The sequence below is a fragment of the Halichoeres trimaculatus genome, unplaced genomic scaffold (genome assembly GCF_033239565.1).
Source record: "Halichoeres trimaculatus isolate MK-OKI-2021-1 unplaced genomic scaffold, fHalTri1.1 fHalTri1_scaffold_16, whole genome shotgun sequence".
Taxonomy (NCBI): Eukaryota; Metazoa; Chordata; class Actinopteri; order Labriformes; family Labridae; genus Halichoeres; species Halichoeres trimaculatus.
In genome coordinates, this window is record NW_027437194.1 from 3,674,099 (window position 1) to 3,697,363 (window position 23,265).

The window sequence follows — 23,265 nt, forward strand, 5'->3', positions numbered from 1 at the left end:
CACAAACTGACAATTAGACAATTAGCTGCAGTCACATTAACCTGTATTGATAAAAAATATTAATTTCTGTCTAAAAAAAGATGAAGCACTGGACATTTTTTCCGCCTTGTTAAAAAAATTACTGAAGATATGAGGGAAACTATGTTCAGTTTCAGCTTTGATCACTTAATGGGACACACCATGACCAGAATGCTAGATGTATCTGTTCTTTTAAAACAATGTTACAGTCACTGCTCTCATACTTCTGCACTGCAAAAATTGAAATCTTATCAAGTGTTTTTGTCTTATTTTTAGTTGAAAATGTCTTTTTAGACTCAATATGAGCCAAGTTTGCCTGAACAGTCCAGTAAAATATGTTGTTTTAAGTTATTTAAAGACAAAAATGAGGTCTGAATTGCTTGTAAATGGAACAAGAGGAAAGTTACGTTGTGTTTAGACTTTATTCTAGTGTTAAGTGAATTTTCAAGCAAACATTTTGTCTTTTAATAACCTAGAAAAGATATTTTTCTGGACTGACCAGTTGAATGTGGCTCATATTGAGTATAATAAGACAAAAACACTTGATAAGATCCTGATGCGTCCTTTACGTTGGCAATGCTGTTTAACAATACATTCACCAGGGGGGGGCGGCTCAGAGTCAGATGTTTATGACAACAACAAACTTAAAAACAAACATGGCGACTGTGGAGGGGGTATTGCTAATGTACCGCTTGGATAAAAGACCAAAACAGAGGCAGCATTGTAGGAGGCGGTGGTTGGTGGGGCTGTTAAATACGTCGCAGAAGTTCCACCATTGTGTTTTCTTCCTTGTGTCTCGTTAAAGCTACATATCAGATCGTAACAGCAACACTGCCCCCATGGTTTGCGGTGGTACTGCTCTGTTTTTGCTCAGTCCTTTTCCAGATTCGTTTGTGACGTTGATCATAAACGAGCCTTGAGTTACTTTGTCAAACATTTTGTCCGACTACTTTTTTGACTCGCTGCTGAACCTCATACCATCTCTGATCTTCACACTCCAAATTCAGATGTTTTCTCTTTAACTTGTGTTAAAGCAATGACTAACTCCAGTTTTTTTTTTTTTTTGACAGGGTAAAGAGGAGGATCCAGCTGACTTTTCCATCTGATCTGAGGTGAGTTTGCTGTCTACAGTTCAATCATTTGTCCTGGGGCTTTCTTCACATTTTTCTTATAGAATGAGAACCTCAGACACCAGACTCTTTTTTTTTTTTGACTGATGTCATTTTTGCAGCAGACACAGTTTCTCCAGCTTTGTTAACACTCTTCATGTAATCGAATCAATGATGGAAGAAGTTGCTGAAGTTATGAGGTCATTGCATCAGGTCTCCCAATAGTTTATTGAAGGGACGGACCTCAAACACCAAGGTCCACCCATAGTGCTGCCCCCCATGTATCAGAGTCCGCATTAGTCGTTTCCCAGTTGTCCCAGCTCCTGTGTTTTCAGAACCTGCGGCCCCGGTGGTCGCTACTTGTCTGTCAGTGGCATGCCTTTGCCCTCATCTGGTTGCCGTGGTGACATGCAAGCGTCATCAGTGGGATGTGTGATGTGTGTTTGTGCATGTGTGGTGGCGGGTGTTGAAAGGACTCTCAGGGGGCAGATTGAGTTCCCCTGACATACCAAAACTCCAGATCTATGGACATGCAGACACACACGGTCACACACACGGTCACAGGAAGTGGACACACACACACGGACAGATATTCAGATTCCACACAGACCACCATCATGTGCTCGTAGTGACACCTCAGGACTATAAGGTTTCTTCAGAGAAACCCACGTCTGCAGCTGCATGTCCTGTGTGTACACACTCCTACAGACAAACCAAACAGAGACCTGGAGCTAAAGTTAATCCCAACCATTTAAATCTAATTGCAAAGTCTACATCCAATCATAAAAGATTAATTTTAGCACATGAATGGCTTATGGTGTTTTCCAGCGATATTTACAAATGCAAATTGTTGCTTTTTTTAGCAGCTGCATGAGAGGAATGAAGGGTTTGCGGCCCTGCTCAGAGGAAAGTTGGCTATAGATCAGAGACAGAGAGGAACGCGTTCATCGTGTGTTTCTCCACGCCAGTCTGAGGATTTGAACCAAGAGCATGAGTCTGGTGACAATCAGGTGTGATGCTGTTATTTTATTGTCGAGTTTGCTGTGTCTGTTCTTAAGCAAAACATAAGACTTTATTGTTCCCTGTGAGGTTGAATATGACGATGAAACAAACAGTGCAGGTGCTTACTCCCTGAATTTAACTGGAAATGGAGAAGACTTGGTTGAGAAACTTAGTGGAGGAAAAAAAGCGGTTGATTAATTGTTGTAGAAGGAAAAATATTTTTTCAGACAATTAAACAGTTGCGTATTGCATTCCCCCCCCCCCCCCCCCCCCCCCAAAAAAAAAAAAAAAAAAAGGAAAAATATTTTTTTTAATTATTCAATTTTTTATTCTTCTGTTTTTAGGAGATGCTATTCCAAAAAAAATCTCAATTGCATTGACTTAAAGTAAAAAAAAATGGAAAAATTATTTTTTAAAAATATTTATTTTTTATTCTAAGAAGATACTATTCCTAAAAAAATTCCATTGCATCCACTTTAAAAAGTACATTATTTTTTTTTTTTTTTTAAAAAAGAAACACTTTTATTCTTAGGAGATACTATTCCAAACATGTTTCTAAAATATGTTGAAAAATAAAAATAAAATAAAAAATAAAACTGGAAAAAAAAAAAAATTCTAAAAAATTATTCATTTTTTACTCCTCTTTTTTTGGGAGATAACCCCCCCCCCCCCCCCCCCCCAAAAAAAAAAAAAAAAAAAAAAATCTCTATTGCATTCACTAAAATTAAAAAAATATTTAAAAAATATTTCTTTTTTATTATGAGGAGAAACTATTTCTAAAAAATCTCCATTGCATTCACTTAAAAAAGGACATTATTTAAAAAAAAAAAAAAATCATTTTTTCAGTTTTAGGAGATTCTATTCCAAAAGTTTTTCGATTGCGTTCACTTAGAAAAAAACAAAAAACAATACTAGAATTATTATTTTAAAAAAATATTCACTTTTGATTCTTCTTTTTTTAGGAGATACGATCCCAATAAATCTGGATCATGTCATCATAATTATGAGCAGGCATTTGGGCAACGGAAGCAGCATTTAGCTCCATACATTCAAAATGTTAAGTGTCCTTTAAACACTTAAGATTATCGTCTGCATAAAAAATTCTGGTCGGTCTGTTTTCAATTTCTAGAAAAGATACTTCACCATGGAGTCAGCTCCTCTAGAGTTAATAGTGACCATGCTAACTGCTAACTGCTAAGCAGAATGTTTATTGATTATCGGCTGAGTGTCACCATTTAACAACTATTCAATAAAATAATAATAATAATAATTTTAAAAAAATCTAAAAATATTGCAACATGCATTGCAATTTTTCAAAAATTAATCGTTTGAGCAACAAACCCCCCCCAAAAAGTCTGCAACATCCTGGAGGAACTGCTTTACTCCCCCTGACTCTTTTGGCATGCAGAGCTCCAAGCTGTGCAGACACCATCGTGTCATCTACACTTGTTCAAGCGTCTCCTCCCTGCGAGCGAGGTCATCGGTAATGTGAGACCGTGTGTTTTGATCTTTGAGGGTCGCGCTGTCGCCAGAACCACCTTTACACACATGAAGCTAGTCTACACTCCTGATGTACTCACACACATACACATGTATACACTCATTTCACACGTTGTTCCCAGGCCTGTTCCATTGTGGTTTCAGTTTTAGGGCCAGGCTGGTTGATTAAATGTTGATTTGAAAGTTTGGAAATGCTTTAAACCTCAGTTAGATGTGGCAATCTAACTACAGAGGATATTAAAAATGTTCGAATATTATTTTTTATTTTTGTTTTGTTTTCCTTAAAGTATTAGATGTAACAAGAAATATGAGACAGACACTTTTGTTGCTATTGGCCGGACCACTTTGCAGTATTCAGTTCAGTTCTTTATGTTCAATCTTTAGTTTAAACAGTGCTCTGAGGACGCATTACATGACTTCCATATTTATATATTTTTATATATTATTTATTTTATAATATTTTTATATAATATTTATAAATATATTTATATATATATATTATATTTAAGTAGATAATGTCTTTTTAGCCTTAATATGAGCCACATTCACCTGTCAAGTCCAAAAAAAAATATTTTTTATGTTATTTAAAGACAAAAATGAGGTCTGAATTGATTGTAACAAGTTGAAAAAAATCTGCCAATGGAACAAGAAAAAAATTACTTTAGTTAAGACATTATTCTAGTTCCGAGCTAATTTTCTAATTTTTTTTTTTTTTATTTGGCAGATTTTTTTTGTGTTACTAGCAATTTACACCTCATTTTTGTCTTTAAATAACTTGAAATAAGACATTGTCTGGGCTGATAAGCTGAATGTGGCTCATATCAAGTGTAATAAGACAATAATTTCTTAAATTAAGACAAAAATACTTGATAAGATTTCATTTTTTTGCAGTGCATATGTGTATGGTCATGGAAAAAGCTCCACAAAGCGCTGGTTGCCATCCCTGTGACCTGATCTACTGACAGTGATAAAGACAACTGTATTAGCTTCACCTCGTCTGACCTGCTGACAGGATGTTATGTAGCAGATCTACAGACACTGACGAGCCACTGCGCTGTTGTCCTGAGCGCTGTTGACCTGAATACCGTGAGGCAGGCAATAAAATAAAAGCTAACCACACTGAAGGTACAAGTCAGCATCAGGCTGTGCTTACCCAGCCGCTCTCATGTCGCAGACAAGACACCGGATGCTGGTTGACAAGCTGCTTGCTATTCCAGAGCCATGTTGGTGTGGCCGGGGTCACATTGACATCTGCAGTCTGGGGAAACTTGAGCCTATCTTTACAGCAAACACTGTGAGCATGTGCATGTGCGAGCCCATTGATAGGGATTAGCAAAGATGTGTGAGCCAGGCTCCCTGGGAAGGCCCCGGCTGCTGCTGAGGTCAATGCATGTGCACTCTAATGTGAGTGTTTGTGTGTGGGTATTTGCTGGGCAGTCGGGGGTTAGGCCTGCATCGCAACGACAATGGGAAGGAATTTAAATGAGAGACAAACGGGGATCAGGGATGTTTGCAAGCAGGATGGAGGAGGTTTGGGCTCCATTGTTATTCTTCCTCTTTGTCATTCTGCCTCTCTATCTCTCTATTACAAATCCTGAGCTGTCCTTCTGAGTCATAGCTGCAACATTTCAAACAGAAATCAATCTCTCCATGATTTTATCCCTGTCTCCTTTATGTCCTTCGACCCTTTTATGAGTTTTTTTCCCTCTTCATGTTGCTTTCCAGAATTACAAGTGACTAAAGCCATGTCAGGTTAAATATTCAACAACTACAAATCCAAACAGATACAACCAGAAACCAACACTTAGGGATGTAACGATGCACTCCACTCACGATTCAATTTCTGATACTGGGTTAGCGGTTCGATTTTCTCAGGATTTTTTTTTAAACAGAATGAGTCTGCAGAAAAAAATATGACTGTAACACATACATTTAAAATTATACATATTTTCTTATTTGAATTAAATCAAAAAGAATTATCTTTTTAATTCTCTGATGTGTTTTTCTCTGCTGAAAACGATTTCTGTGATTAATTTTGTAGCGATGGTGGACACTCAAGCCTAACTGTCAGACAGAAAAAGGACAGACGAGCAGAAGAAAGATAAACAGGAGAGAGATAGAGCACGAGCTAAAGGCTAAAAGGCTAAACCACGGGTCTGCAACCTTTACTTTCAAAAGAGCCATTTTGCCTCAGCTCAAACTTCTGAGAGCCGCAAAACAAACTTCAACTTCACAATAAAGAAACAAAATGCATAAAATTCTAAACACAGTAAAAATCTAATTTAAATTAACAAATCTCTTTGAAAAATTTCTTAAGGAATGAAATGAAAAAATGTGAAAAAAAATGCAAAAATTGTTGAAATTTCAAAAAATTTGCTAAACCTAAATTTTGCAATTTCAAAATTTTGCTTGATTTTCAAAATAAATTGTAAAAAAATAAAAAAATTGCAAAATAAGTTTAAAAATGTAATTTAAATAAAAACTTTGAAAATTGCAAAATCTCCCCTTTTTCTAAATTTGAAAAAATGTAAAAATTGAAATAAAAAAAAAAAATCCCAAAGTTTAAAAAAAGAAAAAAAATTACAAAACAGGTAAAATCTTTTTTGCAAGAAGTTATACATATCCAGTACAATAAAATGTGAAACTGTGATTATTTTTAATGTCTGTGTTGTTCATTCATATCTCCACAGCACCACATATGGACGGCTACTAAACTACTGTATGAACTGACAGTTAGGACGTGTCTGTAGGCGAATGTGACAACAAGCTAACACAACCTGCTGATAGAATAGAATAGGGGAAATTCAAGAGTCACAGCAGCAATCAAGAAAACCAAAGTAAGAAAGTGTATAGAAAGTGCAAAAAGGTCCATAAGAAAATAGATGCTGACAGCTTGTCCATCATTGTCCAGTCAGTCAGCCTCCACCTCCACAGGGTCCAGGACTGAGCTTCTTCAGCAGTCTGTTCAGTCTCTGTCTCCTGGATCCTGTCTGCTCACAGCAGGTGAAGCTCTTCCAATGTGGCGTTGGTGTCTGGTGTTAGCTCTGTTAGCCACCTGTGAATAGCATGATGCTACTCTGCTTTCTGGTATTCCCTCTGTTGCTGAGTTAGCACGACTGGCTTGTCCATCTTATTGGAGATAGATCTTACGTTCCCAATAACGATGGATGGAAGGACAGGTCGATGACGTAACTTCTTAGCTCAGACCTGAGAACCAGCACGTCATCCTCACCTCCTTCTCCTCACCTTGTGGGTAAACATCCGGCCTTGCACCAGTTAGCATTGACATGCTACAAGCTGCTAACAGCTGATTTCACATGTAAACAATGCAGCCATGGTTACATGTAGGATCTCCAGACAAACACAGGAGCAAAAATAGTGAAAATATCACTGAAGACACAAAAAGTTTGGTGTCCATGACCGACAAATGAGCCATACAAAGTAATGATCCACTCCAAATACGCTATCCTGATTTATTTTTTTCTCTACTGATTTAAATCATGTCCATACTAACACTAAAAATGATTAACTAAGGGCTGTTTTTAAATGACATGGAAGTCAAATTTTGGAAAACTAAAAAGAGTTACACAGATATCAGAGTTTGTTGGACAAATTCTTTATTTTAAAAAATGTGCACTAGAACTTTCCATTTCAAAAGCTTTCCATCGTTCGTATTAAATTAAAACTTCTACTACTGCAGAGTTCAGAGGGTTAAAGGAGAATTTCAACACTTTTTAAATTGCAGACAAAAAGCAACATTAGCAGCGCTGCACTCTGAAACCAATTATGTCCTATGGCTTACATTGTGCAACAACTGCATTTCCCTGTGTTGAGTTTCTCTGTGTTGAGTTTTGGAGCGTAGCACGCCGTTTGAAGAGCTGCACCCAGCTCAACTTTGACCTCTTGGTGCAGCGCGCTGTAATGTGTGATAGCTCAAACAGTGTTTTATCTAAAAAGGCCTTTCACAGCGTATATCCTGCTTTTTCTGCAGGACTTTGTGAGTCAAAATGAAAGTTCCACCCCTGCAACTTTCATTTAGTCTCATTTAATTCTCTCCTGCTAGCTGTGTGTGTGTTTCTACAACCTTTACTTTGTTCCCTGCCTGTGTGTGTGTGTCTCATTGTCTCTCCTCTGTCTCTTGTGTTCCTCCTGCAATCTGTGGTCAAATGAAGTCCAGTTACTAATTTGACCACTTTGAAAACGTGCTCATTGATTTAACCCCCTCCCTACCTTTTCCCTCTTTGTGCAACTGAGTCTCTCTGACACACACACTCACACACACACACATGCACACATTCATAGACACTTTCCCTCCCTATCTGGCCTGTCTGCTCCTGTACCCCACCCCTTTGTGGCTCTAATTGCGATCAATTAGGAAACTTCAGAAGGCTGAAATAGGAGCTGTGACAAGGGGCATCCGCTGAGCTGGCAGGGGAAGGAGGGAGAAAGAGACGGAGATATGAAGAGATAGAGGAGCAGAGAAGGAGGAGAGGCAGTGACACAGGATGGCTGCTGTGTGTGAGTGTGTGTGTGTGTGTGGGAGGGGGTTCAGGGGAAAGAAGTCCAGAGTGGTGTCTCGAGGTTAGCTAATGGTAATGGTGTGATTGATGTTGCCACAGCAGCTGAAAGTCACATCGTTTCTTATGCCAGGTATTGATTTCTGACAATCTCTCGTTAGCTTGGAGGTGCAGTGTATATGGCGTGTGCTAACACCGCCACGCTTGGGGATTGTATTTCTATCTGATGCAGAAAAGGGCTTTGAGATAAAGAGCTGTGCTTGAAATTCAGATTTTTCCAAATGGAAAAATGAAGGTTCAGAGGTTTTTTTTGTTTTTTTTTCTATCAGTCACAACATGTCAGTTTCTTCAAGAGCTTTATTTAGGCTCTAATTTCACTGGAAACAGACTTTTGTGATAAACCCTATCACTTTAAAGCACGGGGTCAGACTTATTTTCACTGAGGACCACATCAGCAAAGGGATGGGTACCTTTCATATTTGAAATAATACTGGTACTCAGCGGTACCAGTTTGTGGTACTTTTTTGTTTGTTTATGCAGTGATAATTTTTTTTTAATTTAACATTTATTTTTCAATATATAACGTTAAAATGCTGTGTTCATGTCACAGTCGCAAGGATGTGTTTCGGTACCTAAACATGGTACCGTCTGATTTTTGTGTGAATTGGTACTTGGTGCTAACAGCACAATTTAAATATCACCTTCAATGTTTGCATTTTCTGGTTCAACAACTTTGCAATATCCACTTTCCACTTCCTCAGAACAAATCTTTAGGATCTTATTTTGTTTGGGTTCAAAATATATATATATTTTTTTTAATGTATAGTTTTCTATTGATAAACGGGTGTGTGAGAGGGGGGCATCAGTCCTTGGGGGTCATGAGAGCCCGAGCCGGCCAACCAACCCCAAGTCCTATTGAAACCCGTGTGATTATTATTCTGGGTTTTTTCGCCGAAACAATCCCAAATTTGCTGCCTTTGGCTTGTAAAAACACAAACAGACCTAGGCACAAAATTCAGGCTTGGCGAAAATAATATGACTGCACTGTCACCTTCCATAGCGCCACCAAGGGGCTTAAAACTGCAGCCCCTCAGGCTGCTTTGAGCTACAACCCTGAAATTTTGGGTGTGTAACAGCCATACCTAGACCTACAAAAAAGTCTCTTATGATAATGGTGAATTCTGAACAGGAAGTTCGCTATTTGCACGTAAACTCTGGATTTTGCCCCTACGGACACATGGGCCGATATTACTGCTTGCAGATATATTTTGTGACAGTTTTTCATTCTGTCATGTGTGTCTTGTAACTGCTACTGGATGCTTTGAGTTTCCCTTGTGATAAAAAAGATATCTATCAATCTATCTAGGTGAGTCTATCAACAAAATGAAGAGTGAGGTTACGTTGGCTCTGCTTGGTAGATGACTGACAGGATTCACTAATGTTACACATTACAGACACGTCTCACAATACCGGGCTGTCAGTAGAGTTACATACGGATGGCTATTAAACTACTGTATGAGCTGACAGGTAGCATGTTGTCATGTTAGCCTATAGATACATAGTAGCACTGGGCGACCGATAGCACTACATGTAGCCAGCTACTGATAACAATCAATCTAAGTACCTTATTCAGTACCCATCCCTACTCAACATAATGGTTCTCCTCAAAGAGGCGGATGTAACTGTAAGACAGTACAAAATGTAGCTGAATGTAACTGAATGTAATGTAAAATAAATGCAACTACTGTTTTAAAAATACTCCCTCTGAAAAAGACTTCAGCCACAGTAAAGCTAGCTTTCACTGCCTACTGCATTGCTTTTGGTTGTTTTTCTTGAAGGCTAACTTTGATGTACAAAGCTCCCTGTTTGGTGTCAAAACGCCTACGTAGAATGTGCTCTTTGACAACCGCCATGACTTTAAAACGCAAAAAAGACAATATCGTTTTTTCTCTTTGAAGCACAAACAAGTATTCGCCTTCATTCTGCATCAACTTTTCTCCTCCTGGACATTTTGGGATCATTGTTTTGTTTTTCAGTTCTACTAGTTCGGAAAATGGCGATGATGTGAAAACACTGCCATTTAGTGGTGGGATGCCATCGCTTTGCTGGTAACCATTCACAGATAATCGGTCTTATATAAAAAAAAAAAAAATCAGACCTTTTAAGCTCTTGTGTGGTGGGCCACATTTGGCCCAAGGTCTTTGAGTTTGACAAAGATAAAGAGTGGTATACTCAACATGATGAGGTAAAAAGATCCACACTTCAATGCATCTTGGATGAATTTGTGTATCATTTGTTCAGTTGGTATTTAATTCGGAATCAAAAAACAAAACATTGAAAAATGGTTTGTTTTTCGTTCCAATAATAAAATCAGGATCAGCCTGCGGCCCACAAATCAGCTTCCCTTTATTTAATCCATATTAACAAACTGGAAACTGAAAAATGAACAGATTTTCTTTTCAAGAAAGAAAAAAAAAATGAATTGATGTTTGAACTTTGACTTTCCTTTTCCTGTTTCCACTTTATTCTAATTTATATTTCTGCTTGTTCCAAAACAAAACACCCAGACAGGTATGCTGGAGCAGTCTTTTAGAGGAAAAACAAGGAACTTCTTTCAGTTATAGTCAAGCAACCCCCCAAAGGCGATGATTATAAATAGCATTATTATCCAGAACCTTCACACACACTGCAGCGAGCTGGTTGCCTTAAGCTTCCTGAGGCAACAGCTGAAGAATGTTTCAACCACAACCGTTCCCTAAGATCCCTGATATTTCACACAGAGCTTGACTTACAGTTAAAAATAAGCTCGTTGTGAATAAATCAAATGGAAATTGTTGGACGGTTCCTGTCAGAGACACTGGGATGTGTTCACAGCCCTGGGTTTGTTAAGCGTCTGGTTTTGATACATATACCATCCAGGCTGAGAGCCGCTGGTCTCATGTTTAGCTGCAGTTGCCTTGGGGCATACAAACCCTTTTATCTTGTCACCCTAATGCGTGTGTGTATGTGTGTGTGCGTGTGTGTGTGTGAGACGGAAAGAGAGATAGCAAAGGGGGAAAGATACAAGGATCAATACTGAGCCGTCAGGAGGTCTGCTACTCCCAGAGAGAGTGGGAACAGGACACCCAGCCCAGAGTAGAGAGGGAGGACAGAGGAACAGAGAAACAAAGGGAGAAAAGAGAAAAGAGGAGGAAGAAAAGGATGAAAGAGGGACGCGAAGAAGGGTGGGCAGTGGAGATGGAGATGCTTGACTTTTATTTTTTACACAAATTTGATTTATTTTTGATTGATGTTACTACTTTTTTTTTTTTTTTTTTTTGCTTTTAAGACATATTTGTTGATATGTTTTATTTAAATCATTTTACTTGTACACTGGCTTTGGCAACATGTTATAAAAAAAATAAATAATAATGCCAATAAAGCGTAATTTGAATTCAGAAATGAACGGAAAAGGACAGTAAGAACATGAGGGGGTCGTAACGCAATATTATGTAATGACGCCCAAATATCTAATAATATAATAAACTTCCATCAGGCTGGAATCCACAGTTTGTAGTAAGTGATGTAATATGTAATAACTTATTACAAAATGCAGCAGAATATTACATAATGGAGTGAAGATTTATTGCATAATGTAGCGTCACAGGGGTGTATTGATTTAAAACTATACAACAGATTTTAAATGATATTTATGCTGAGGAAAGAGTTACTTTTTGTTTACGTGTTTAAAAACATGTTTTTGTTGGACTGTGGACTAACTGGGTTTAATATATCAGGTCCATTCAGACTGTTTTTTTCAAGATGAGGGTCTGAGGAATTTGTGGTCTTCTATAACCTTAGCTAACCTCTGGCTCTTGAGACGGTTTTATTCAACATCCTCGGTTGATTCTGCACAGTTTGCCCCTCCAATGTTAAACTTAGTTCCTCATTTTAAAATAAGAAAAGACTGAATCACAGAGGAATCTCTATTGTTTTCCCATGTGTATGATTTGTCCAATCAGAATTGACCTATAGCTAAGCCACGCCCCCTTTCTCACTCTGACAAACAGTGAACATTCAGTGACAGGCGCTATGGCAGGTGTCACACTACGAGACATTTCACTAGATGCTGTTGATGATTCTTGGAGGAAAAAAGATCACAAATTGCACTAATGGTGGCGTGAATTGACGGCACGAAATTGCGAAAAACTTGGAGGCATTATATTCAATTTCCGCAGGTATTCCCCTCCAAACCTATCTTTGTAGTTTTATGTCTTTAAGAACCTGGTGCTTGGACATAAACACATTCAATGTGGAATGTTTTTTCTATGTGACGTGTCAACTTAGAGCGTTTTGATTGGTCGGATGTGTACATGTCCCAAGCAGAATTTTGGAAAAATTGACCTCATGTCTGAAACAATAAAAGCAAAGTAACGTTCCTGGTATGAAAGCTTGCATTGAAAAACGGTAGATTCTAAAAAAAAAATTTGCCTGAAAAATACGTGAAGGACTTTCGTGTTAAAGATAACTTTATATTTCTTTCCAGCAAAGTGACAACCTGCTGCCTTAAATAGGATGTCAGCTTACCTCAGAAAAGATGGAGGCATTCTTCTTCGTTTTATCCTCGTTGAGTTGATGTCTAGTTTATCCAAAGCAGCAAAACCCAGATGCACGGCTTCCGAAAAAAAAAAAATCTTTTATTTTAAAAAAGTAATAGACACAAAATCACAGCTTGGCTGGCAAAAATTGGAGAACAGTAAAACTGAAAATTTCAGCAAGATGCAAAAATTAACTGTCAAACTAAGGTAGCAAAAATACTTCGTAACCACAATGATGTGACATGACATGATGATCTGGCACAGGACGGGGAAAGACAGACTTTAATACATGAGGTAAAGGGACACAGGTGGAAACAATGACAACGGCGGGAAAACACCAGAGTAGGACAGGAAGTGACCTAAAACGAGAGGAAAGACATGGACTAAAAAACAAAACCTGTCAAGATAAACATGAAAGACAAAACTGATGAAACTAAACTTATGTGAACTTAACGTATTTGACCATTTTAAATTCAAAGTCTCAGAAAAACCTCATAAACCAAACAAAAACTGACTTTCTCCATGCATTTCAATGGACGTCTGGGCGGAGAATGTCTGAGTGTATGGGAATGGCTGTGTGCGCTGTGATTGGCTCATCTTGTTTGAGGGCGGGACTTAACTATAAGTCGATTAAAAAATAAAGAATTTCAGAACAACAACAATGTGTAAAAACTCTCAGAGGTTTTGTTCAATGGAAGTTGATGCACTTTTACAGTCCTGTGACTCCAGTGGGATTTGAACCTCTAACTCCTGCAGAGTCAGTGCCATCCAGCTGAACCTGCCTTTGAGAACTGCAAAAAAAACAAAGATTCTTACAACATCCGTTTTGATGCATAATTCAGCAAAACATAAACATCAAATGAGAAGAAAACCGAAACTGCATCCCGCAAGATCTAAATGCTTTGACTTGACACCCTTAATGAATATTTAAACCCTTTTGACCTTACCCTGCATACGTCTGTAAATGATTTACTGCTCTGCCTACCACAAAGCTATTTTTACACTCTTTTCTTTTTGTATTTTTCTTTCTACTTCTTTTTATCCTGTTCTCTTTCTTCCTCTGCTCCCTGGCTTCCCAGCACTCTCACACCTAAACTCTGACAGTTAGCGCTGGATTGGACGACAGAGAGCTGCAGAAGAAACTGCAGAAAGTCAAACTAAAAGAAGAAGAAAAAAAAGCAGTTCTTCTTTGTCTTATCTATGAATATTATCAGCTGTAATTATCTTCCTGCCGTGCATTTCAGCCCCCAATGATTAACTTTCCTAATGGGCTCTGGGAATAGTATTATTTAATGTAGGGGAATAAGATGGAAAATTATACCCATTATTATTAAATGTGTTCTGGATGAATAATTTCAATTGTGCGTTTCGTTTCCAACCTGGACCATTAATGACCCAGGTTACTTAATGAAAGATATGACTCTAAGGCATAACACAGTTTTTCACAATGAAGCCAAGACATGTAATAAAACTCAGTTCCCCACCGATGCTTTATCTGATGGTAGCCTGACAGGGAAGAGGATTTTATGCTCCGGTAGATCGTTCTCTTGATGCTCAGTGGATCACCATCGTTAATGACAGTACAGGAGACTGAAGTGGAAACTGAATGGTTAGAGAGAAAAATGTCATATGAAGACAGTGTGTTTTTAATATGGTGCTTTTGGTTTTCCTCATATTCATAGTTTGATAAAAGAAGTCAAAACATAAACAACCTTAAACAGCTTCTTGTAAGACTATTTCTGGTGTCAAGCGATGGAATAATCTGGGTGAGGAACCTAAAGAAAAGTCCAAAAATCAACCAGTTCAAGAAAAGGTTGAAATATGTTGTTTAAAGAATACAGTGGGGTGGATAATGTTCATTTATAACTATTATCAATAATTTATTAATAAGGCATGATAATGAGAAGCCAATGTGAATGTGTGTATATTTGTATTTGTTTATATATGTTAGTATGAACATGTATATACGTGTGTATGCATGTCTATGAACATATGTATATTGAAGTGAGTAACCTCTTGATATGATACACATCACAATACCTGGGTCACAATACGATAATATTACAATGTATCATGATATAACAATATTGTGATATGTTGCAATATCCTAAAAAAAAGAGACAGTGTTAATGCAAATTACACAATATTACTCAAAATTGTTAAGACAAATAAGACAAAACTATTTGATTGAAAAGTCCTTTTTAATTTTTTCTTTATATATTAAAAGTCAAATGCAGTGTTGCATACAAATACTTAACTCGAAAACATTAAGTGTGTCAAGTTTTTTACTTAAACTACGGAGACGAAAAACTAATGTCGCAAACAAATAAGTGGATGAAAGACGTGGTCAGTTGATGTTACTGATAAATCCCAATTGGTTTTACCAATGATTCATTTGATGATTGAATGATTCATAAAAAACACGATATTGAAAGAGAAAAGTTCCTATGAGTATGGTTTTATCATTCTACTACACTGCAAAAAACGACATTTCGAACAATTTTTAACCAAATAATCAAAAAATAGAGAGAAAATTTATGTAACATGGATAAAAAATTTGATTAAATATACTTTCAGATTGTAGCAATTTTGCAGCCAATGGGCAACATACAGCAGAGTAGCTCTTCAGCGCCATCTACTGCAGTGGAGGGGTGGAGGATGTATTTTACTTCCAACTCACCTGAAATAGTAATTTTTAAATTTTAAAAATATTGATATTGTATCAGAGGTCAAAATATCGCAACATGTTGCTATATCAAAACCCGTGTGATTATTATTCTGGGTTTTTTCGCCGAAACAATCCCAAATTTGCTGCCTTTGGCTTGTAAAAACACAAACAGACCTAGGCACAAAATTCAGGCTTGGCGAAAATAATATGACTGCACTGTCACCTTCCATAGCGCCACCAAGGGGCTTAAAACTGCAGCCCCTCAGGCTGCTTTGAGCTACAACCCTGAAATTTTGGGTGTGTAACAGCCATACCTAGACCTACAAAAAAGTCTCTTATGATAATGGTGAATTCTGAACAGGAAGTTCGCTATTTGCACGTAAACTCTGGATTTTGCCCCTACGGACACATGGGCCGATATTACTGCTTGCAGATATATTTTGTGACAGTTTTTCATTCTGTCATGTGTGTCTTGTAACTGCTACTGGATGCTTTGAGTTTCCCTTGTGATAAAAAAGATATCTATCAATCTATCTAGGTGAGTCTATCAACAAAATGAAGAGTGAGGTTACGTTGGCTCTGCTTGGTAGATGACTGACAGGATTCACTAATGTTACACATTACAGACACGTCTCACAATACCGGGCTGTCAGTAGAGTTACATACGGATGGCTATTAAACTACTGTATGAGCTGACAGGTAGCATGTTGTCATGTTAGCCTATAGATACATAGTAGCACTGGGCGACCGATAGCACTACATGTAGCCAGCTACTGATAACAATCAATCTAAGTACCTTATTCAGTACCCATCCCTACTCAACATAATGGTTCTCCTCAAAGAGGCGGATGTAACTGTAAGACAGTACAAAATGTAGCTGAATGTAACTGAATGTAATGTAAAATAAATGCAACTACTGTTTTAAAAATACTCCCTCTGAAAAAGACTTCAGCCACAGTAAAGCTAGCTTTCACTGCCTACTGCATTGCTTTTGGTTGTTTTTCTTGAAGGCTCACTATGACGTACAAAGCTCCCTGTTTGGTGTCAAAACGCCTACGTAGAATGTGCTCTTTGACAACCGCCATGACTTTAAAACGCAAAAAAGACAATATCGTTTTTTCTCTTTGAAGCACAAACAAGTATTCGCCTTCATTCTGCATCAACTTTTCTCCTCCTGGACATTTTGGGATCATTGTTTTGTTTTTCAGTTCTACTAGTTCGGAAAATGGCGATGATGTGAAAACACTGCCATTTAGTGGTGGGATGCCATCGCTTTGCTGGTAACCATTCACAGATAATCGGTCTTATATAAAAAAAAAAAAAATCAGACCTTTTAAGCTCTTGTGTGGTGGGCCACATTTGGCCCAAGGTCTTTGAGTTTGACAAAGATAAAGAGTGGTATACTCAACATGATGAGGTAAAAAGATCCACACTTCAATGCATCTTGGATGAATTTGTGTATCATTTGTTCAGTTGGTATTTAATTCGGAATCAAAAAACAAAACATTGAAAAATGGTTTGTTTTTCGTTCCAATAATAAAATCAGGATCAGCCTGCGGCCCACAAATCAGCTTCCCTTTATTTAATCCATATTAACAAACTGGAAACTGAAAAATGAACAGATTTTCTTTTCAAGAAAGAAAAAAAAAATGAATTGATGTTTGAACTTTGACTTTCCTTTTCCTGTTTCCACTTTATTCTAATTTATATTTCTGCTTGTTCCAAAACAAAACACCCAGACAGGTATGCTGGAGCAGTCTTTTAGAGGAAAAACAAGGAACTTCTTTCAGTTATAGTCAAGCAACCCCCCAAAGGCGATGATTATAAATAGCATTATTATCCAGAACCTTCACACACACTGCAGCGAGCTGGTTGCCTTAAGCTTCCTGAGGCAACAGCTGAAGAATGTTTCAACCACAACCGTTCCCTAAGATCCCTGATATTTCACACAGAGCTTGACTTACAGTTAAAAATAAGCTCGTTGTGAATAAATCAAATGGAAATTGTTGGACGGTTCCTGTCAGAGACACTGGGATGTGTTCACAGCCCTGGGTTTGTTAAGCGTCTGGTTTTGATACATATACCATCCAGGCTGAGAGCCGCTGGTCTCATGTTTAGCTGCAGTTGCCTTGGGGCATACAAACCCTTTTATCTTGTCACCCTAATGCGTGTGTGTATGTGTGTGTGCGTGTGTGTGTGTGAGACGGAAAGAGAGATAGCAAAGGGGGAAAGATACAAGGATCAATACTGAGCCGTCAGGAGGTCTGCTACTCCCAGAGAGAGTGGGAACAGGACACCCAGCCCAGAGTAGAGAGGGAGGACAGAGGAACAGAGAAACAAAGGGAGAAAAGAGAAAAGAGGAGGAAGAAAAGGATGAAAGAGGGACGCGAAGAAGGGTGGGCAGTGGAGATGGAGATGCTTGACTTTTATTTTTTACACAAATTTGATTTATTTTTGATTGATGTTACTACTTTTTTTTTTTTTTTTTTTTGCTTTTAAGACATATTTGTTGATATGTTTTATTTAAATCATTTTACTTGTACACTGGCTTTGGCAACATGTTATAAAAAAAATAAATAATAATGCCAATAAAGCGTAATTTGAATTCAGAAATGAACGGAAAAGGACAGTAAGAACATGAGGGGGTCGTAACGCAATATTATGTAATGACGCCCAAATATCTAATAATATAATAAACTTCCATCAGGCTGGAATCCACAGTTTGTAGTAAGTGATGTAATATGTAATAACTTATTACAAAATGCAGCAGAATATTACATAATGGAGTGAAGATTTATTGCATAATGTAGCGTCACAGGGGTGTATTGATTTAAAACTATACAACAGATTTTAAATGATATTTATGCTGAGGAAAGAGTTACTTTTTGTTTACGTGTTTAAAAACATGTTTTTGTTGGACTGTGGACTAACTGGGTTTAATATATCAGGTCCATTCAGACTGTTTTTTTCAAGATGAGGGTCTGAGGAATTTGTGGTCTTCTATAACCTTAGCTAACCTCTGGCTCTTGAGACGGTTTTATTCAACATCCTCGGTTGATTCTGCACAGTTTGCCCCTCCAATGTTAAACTTAGTTCCTCATTTTAAAATAAGAAAAGACTGAATCACAGAGGAATCTCTATTGTTTTCCCATGTGTATGATTTGTCCAATCAGAATTGACCTATAGCTAAGCCACGCCCCCTTTCTCACTCTGACAAACAGTGAACATTCAGTGACAGGCGCTATGGCAGGTGTCACACTACGAGACATTTCACTAGATGCTGTTGATGATTCTTGGAGGAAAAAAGATCACAAATTGCACTAATGGTGGCGTGAATTGACGGCACGAAATTGCGAAAAACTTGGAGGCATTATATTCAATTTCCGCAGGTATTCCCCTCCAAACCTATCTTTGTAGTTTTATGTCTTTAAGAACCTGGTGCTTGGACATAAACACATTCAATGTGGAATGTTTTTTCTATGTGACGTGTCAACTTAGAGCGTTTTGATTGGTCGGATGTGTACATGTCCCAAGCAGAATTTTGGAAAAATTGACCTCATGTCTGAAACAATAAAAGCAAAGTAACGTTCCTGGTATGAAAGCTTGCATTGAAAAACGGTAGATTCTAAAAAAAAAATTTGCCTGAAAAATACGTGAAGGACTTTCGTGTTAAAGATAACTTTATATTTCTTTCCAGCAAAGTGACAACCTGCTGCCTTAAATAGGATGTCAGCTTACCTCAGAAAAGATGGAGGCATTCTTCTTCGTTTTATCCTCGTTGAGTTGATGTCTAGTTTATCCAAAGCAGCAAAACCCAGATGCACGGCTTCCGAAAAAAAAAAAATCTTTTATTTTAAAAAAGTAATAGACACAAAATCACAGCTTGGCTGGCAAAAATTGGAGAACAGTAAAACTGAAAATTTCAGCAAGATGCAAAAATTAACTGTCAAACTAAGGTAGCAAAAATACTTCGTAACCACAATGATGTGACATGACATGATGATCTGGCACAGGACGGGGAAAGACAGACTTTAATACATGAGGTAAAGGGACACAGGTGGAAACAATGACAACGGCGGGAAAACACCAGAGTAGGACAGGAAGTGACCTAAAACGAGAGGAAAGACATGGACTAAAAAACAAAACCTGTCAAGATAAACATGAAAGACAAAACTGATGAAACTAAACTTATGTGAACTTAACGTATTTGACCATTTTAAATTCAAAGTCTCAGAAAAACCTCATAAACCAAACAAAAACTGACTTTCTCCATGCATTTCAATGGACGTCTGGGCGGAGAATGTCTGAGTGTATGGGAATGGCTGTGTGCGCTGTGATTGGCTCATCTTGTTTGAGGGCGGGACTTAACTATAAGTCAATTAAAAAATAAAGAATTTCAGAACAACAACAATGTGTAAAAACTCCCAGAGGTTTTGTTCAATGGAAGTTGATGCACTTTTACAGTCCTGTGACTCCAGTGGGATTTGAACCTCTAACTCCTGCAGAGTCAGTGCCATCCAGCTGAACCTGCCTTTGAGAACAGCAAAAAACAAAGATTCTTACAACATCCGTTTTGATGCATAATTCAGCAAAACATAAACATCAAATGAGAAGAAAACCGAAACTGCATCCCGCAAGATCTAAATGCTTTGACTTGACACCCTTAATGAATATTTAAACCCTTTTGACCTTACCCTGCATACGTCTGTAAATGATTTACTGCTCTGCCTACCACAAAGCTATTTTTACACCCTTTTCTTTTTGTATTTTTCTTTCTACTTCTTTTTATCCTGTTCTCTTTCTTCCTCTGCTCCCTGGCTTCCCAGCACTCTCACACCTAAACTCTGACAGTTAGCGCTGGATTGGACGACAGAGAGCTGCAGAAGAAACTGCAGAAAGTCAAACTACAAGAAGAAGAAAAAAAAGCAGTTCTTCTTTGTCTTATCTGTGAATATTATCAGCTGTAATTATCTTCCTGCCGTGCATTTCAGCCCCCAATGATTAACTTTCCTAATGGGCTCTGGGAATAGTATTATTTAATGTAGGGGAATAAGATGGGAAATTATACCCATTATTATTAAATGTGTTCTGGATGAATAATTTCAATTGTGCGTTTCGTTTCCAACCTGGACCATTAATGACCCAGGTTACTTAATGAAAGATATGACTCTAAGGCATAACACAGTTTTTCACAATGAAGCCAAGACATGTAATAAAACTCAGTTCCCCACCGATGCTTTATCTGATGGTAGCCTGACAGGGAAGAGGATTTTATGCTCCGGTAGATCGTTCTCTGATGCTCAGCGGATCGCCATCGTTAATGGCAGAACAGGAGACTGAAGTGGAAACTGAACGATTAGAGACAGAAATTTCATATGAAGAAAGTGTGTTTGTAATATGGTGCTTTTTGGTTTTCTTCATATTCATAGTTTACAAAAAATCACAACATATGAACAACCTTAAAAAGCTTCTTGTATGACTATTTCTGGTGTCAAGCTCTGGAATAATCTGGGTGAGGAACTCAAGGAAAACCAAAAATCAACCAGTTCAAGAAAAGGTTGAAATATGTTGTTTCAAGGATGCAGTGGAAATTGTTCATTTATGATTATTATCAATAATTAGTTGATAAGACATCGTGATGATAAGCAGAGAAGCAAATGTGAATGTGTGTATGCTAGGTTTTTTATATATTTAAGTATTAATTTGTATTTACATATGTATGTGAGTTTGTATGTATTAGGGGTGAGTATTGGCAAGAACCTCACAATACGATACCCATTACAATACTCAGGTCACGATACGCTAGTATTACAATGTATCACGATATCACAATATTGTGATATGTTGCAATATTCTACACTGTTAGCTCAGAAAAATTAAAACATGTTTATGTAAATTACACAATGTTATTTAAAAATAAGTCAAAACTATTTAATTGAAACAACTTTTCTATTGTATTGTTTTTTTAATATATTTTTATAGTCAAATACAAACACTAAACTTAAAATAAGTATGTCTAGTTTGACACTTAAACTACTGTGACATTAAAACTAATGTTGCAAGTTAACTACTTTATGAAAGATATACTCAGTTAGCGTAAATGAAAAATGCTAATTGGTGTCATCAATAATTCTCATATAAAATATGATATTGCATAAGAAAAGTTCCTATGACTGAGATTTTATTAGTCTACTACACTGTAAAAATGACATTTCAAACAATTTTAAACCAACTTATCCTAAAATAGAGAGAAAATATTGATGTCTTTGGCATCAAAACCCACGTTATCAAGCTGAGGAAAAAATATTCTAAATTTACTTTATGATTATATTATTTGCACAGTCTATGGGCAACATACAGCGGAGAAGCTCTTCGGCGCCCTCTAATGCAGTGGAGGTCGGGAAGTCATATTTAACTTCCAACTCCAACTTCGAAAAAAAAACAAAAAACGATATTGTATCACAGGTATCAAAGTGTTGCAATGTAAGGCCATATTGATATTTTTCACACCTATAGTCATATGTATGCATATTTGTATATATATGGGCATGTACATATATATATATTATTCATGTGTAGCCAAATGAGTGAGAGTTACCTAGCGTTGTTTCTTCTCACTCCTTCATGAAAAATGTCATTTAGCTTTTTTTTTTTTTTTTTTTTTTTTTCTGTTTCATTAGTTTTTGCTTCCTTAATTTTTTTTCATATATTATGTTATGCAAACAAACAACTGCTAGTAAATGGCAAGTTTTTTACTATTTCATATTTAAAATAAATTAATATAATAAATTAATTAATTAATCAATAATTAGTTATTTAATAACTGGCACAAATCGTGCTAGTGTTACTGTAATTAGAATCCCAGATCATAATAATTGGACAGTGTCATCTTATTCTGTACGCTCTGTGTTAAGAGTAAGCTTTAAGCTGAAAACGTGGGAGATATTCAGTGACTTAATAATGAATGACACATAAAAACTAATGAACAAACATAAAACAGCTGATTATCATTATGATGATTTGAAAACTAATCAGTAAACTGCAGCGAGCTCCATCATATCCCTGATAACATCAGGGATCCAGACGAGGTTATCTAATATTAGACACATTTGGTGATGAAGACCTGCAGCCTCATTTATAACCGAACATGTCTTTGGATCCTGCCCCTCTCCGTCTGACTCAAGGTTAGGGCTCACAGGGGAGATGAGGGATCAGGTTACACTAATGCATCATGGCTGCTGGAGGACACACATGCACACGCCTCATTCCCCGCTGCCTCACCCTATCTCTCTGTCTCTCCCTTTTTCTCACACACACCCTGCTGAAGCTGATACCCTTGTACAGGTCTGGAGCACCTCACAGCCTTGTGTTTTTATGCCCTTGCAACCTTCAAGCAGGCAGCAGTCTGTCTCTACTAGAATCACCTGTCTCTGAACAAACCCCTGACTCATTTGGAGCTGCTAGAGGCCGTTTGAAGGTTAAACAGAGCAGATCAGTTATTTATTGATGACAAAAACTGTTTATTTTTACATGCCTGGTGAGAAATGGAGACAAAACTCTTAACAAAAACAGCTTTTATCAAATGACACCACAGAGGGTCGTTTCAGAAAATCCACCTGCGCACTTTAACGGGTGGAGTATATAAAATAAGATGTGTACTGTATGTTTTACTACTCTTGAGCCTCCATGACCCAGGAATGTAAATTTCAGGTCAAGTCCAGGTCAGACTGACCCCAGCGGAGTGCATACATTAACTCCTGACAGGAGCAGACCTGGAAACATCTTCAGCCAGATGTTGGGTACTTGAAAAACTCACGAACATTGCATGAACTCTAGACACAAATGTACCATGAGTCAAGTGGATTACTGAAAAG

General features: G+C 37.4%; 1 protein-coding gene across 2 annotated transcripts in view; it reads left to right on the plus strand.

The window, feature by feature from the left end:
• Nucleotides 1–23,265, plus strand: part of cntfr (ciliary neurotrophic factor receptor) — a 397,904-nt gene that overhangs the window by 62,293 nt on the left and 312,346 nt on the right. For both annotated transcript variants that reach the window (XM_074691062.1, XM_074691061.1), the window contains exon 2: nucleotides 1,089–1,130. The gene's annotated coding sequence lies outside the window, so the exon portion shown is untranslated. The remainder of the gene's footprint in view (nucleotides 1–1,088; nucleotides 1,131–23,265) is intronic.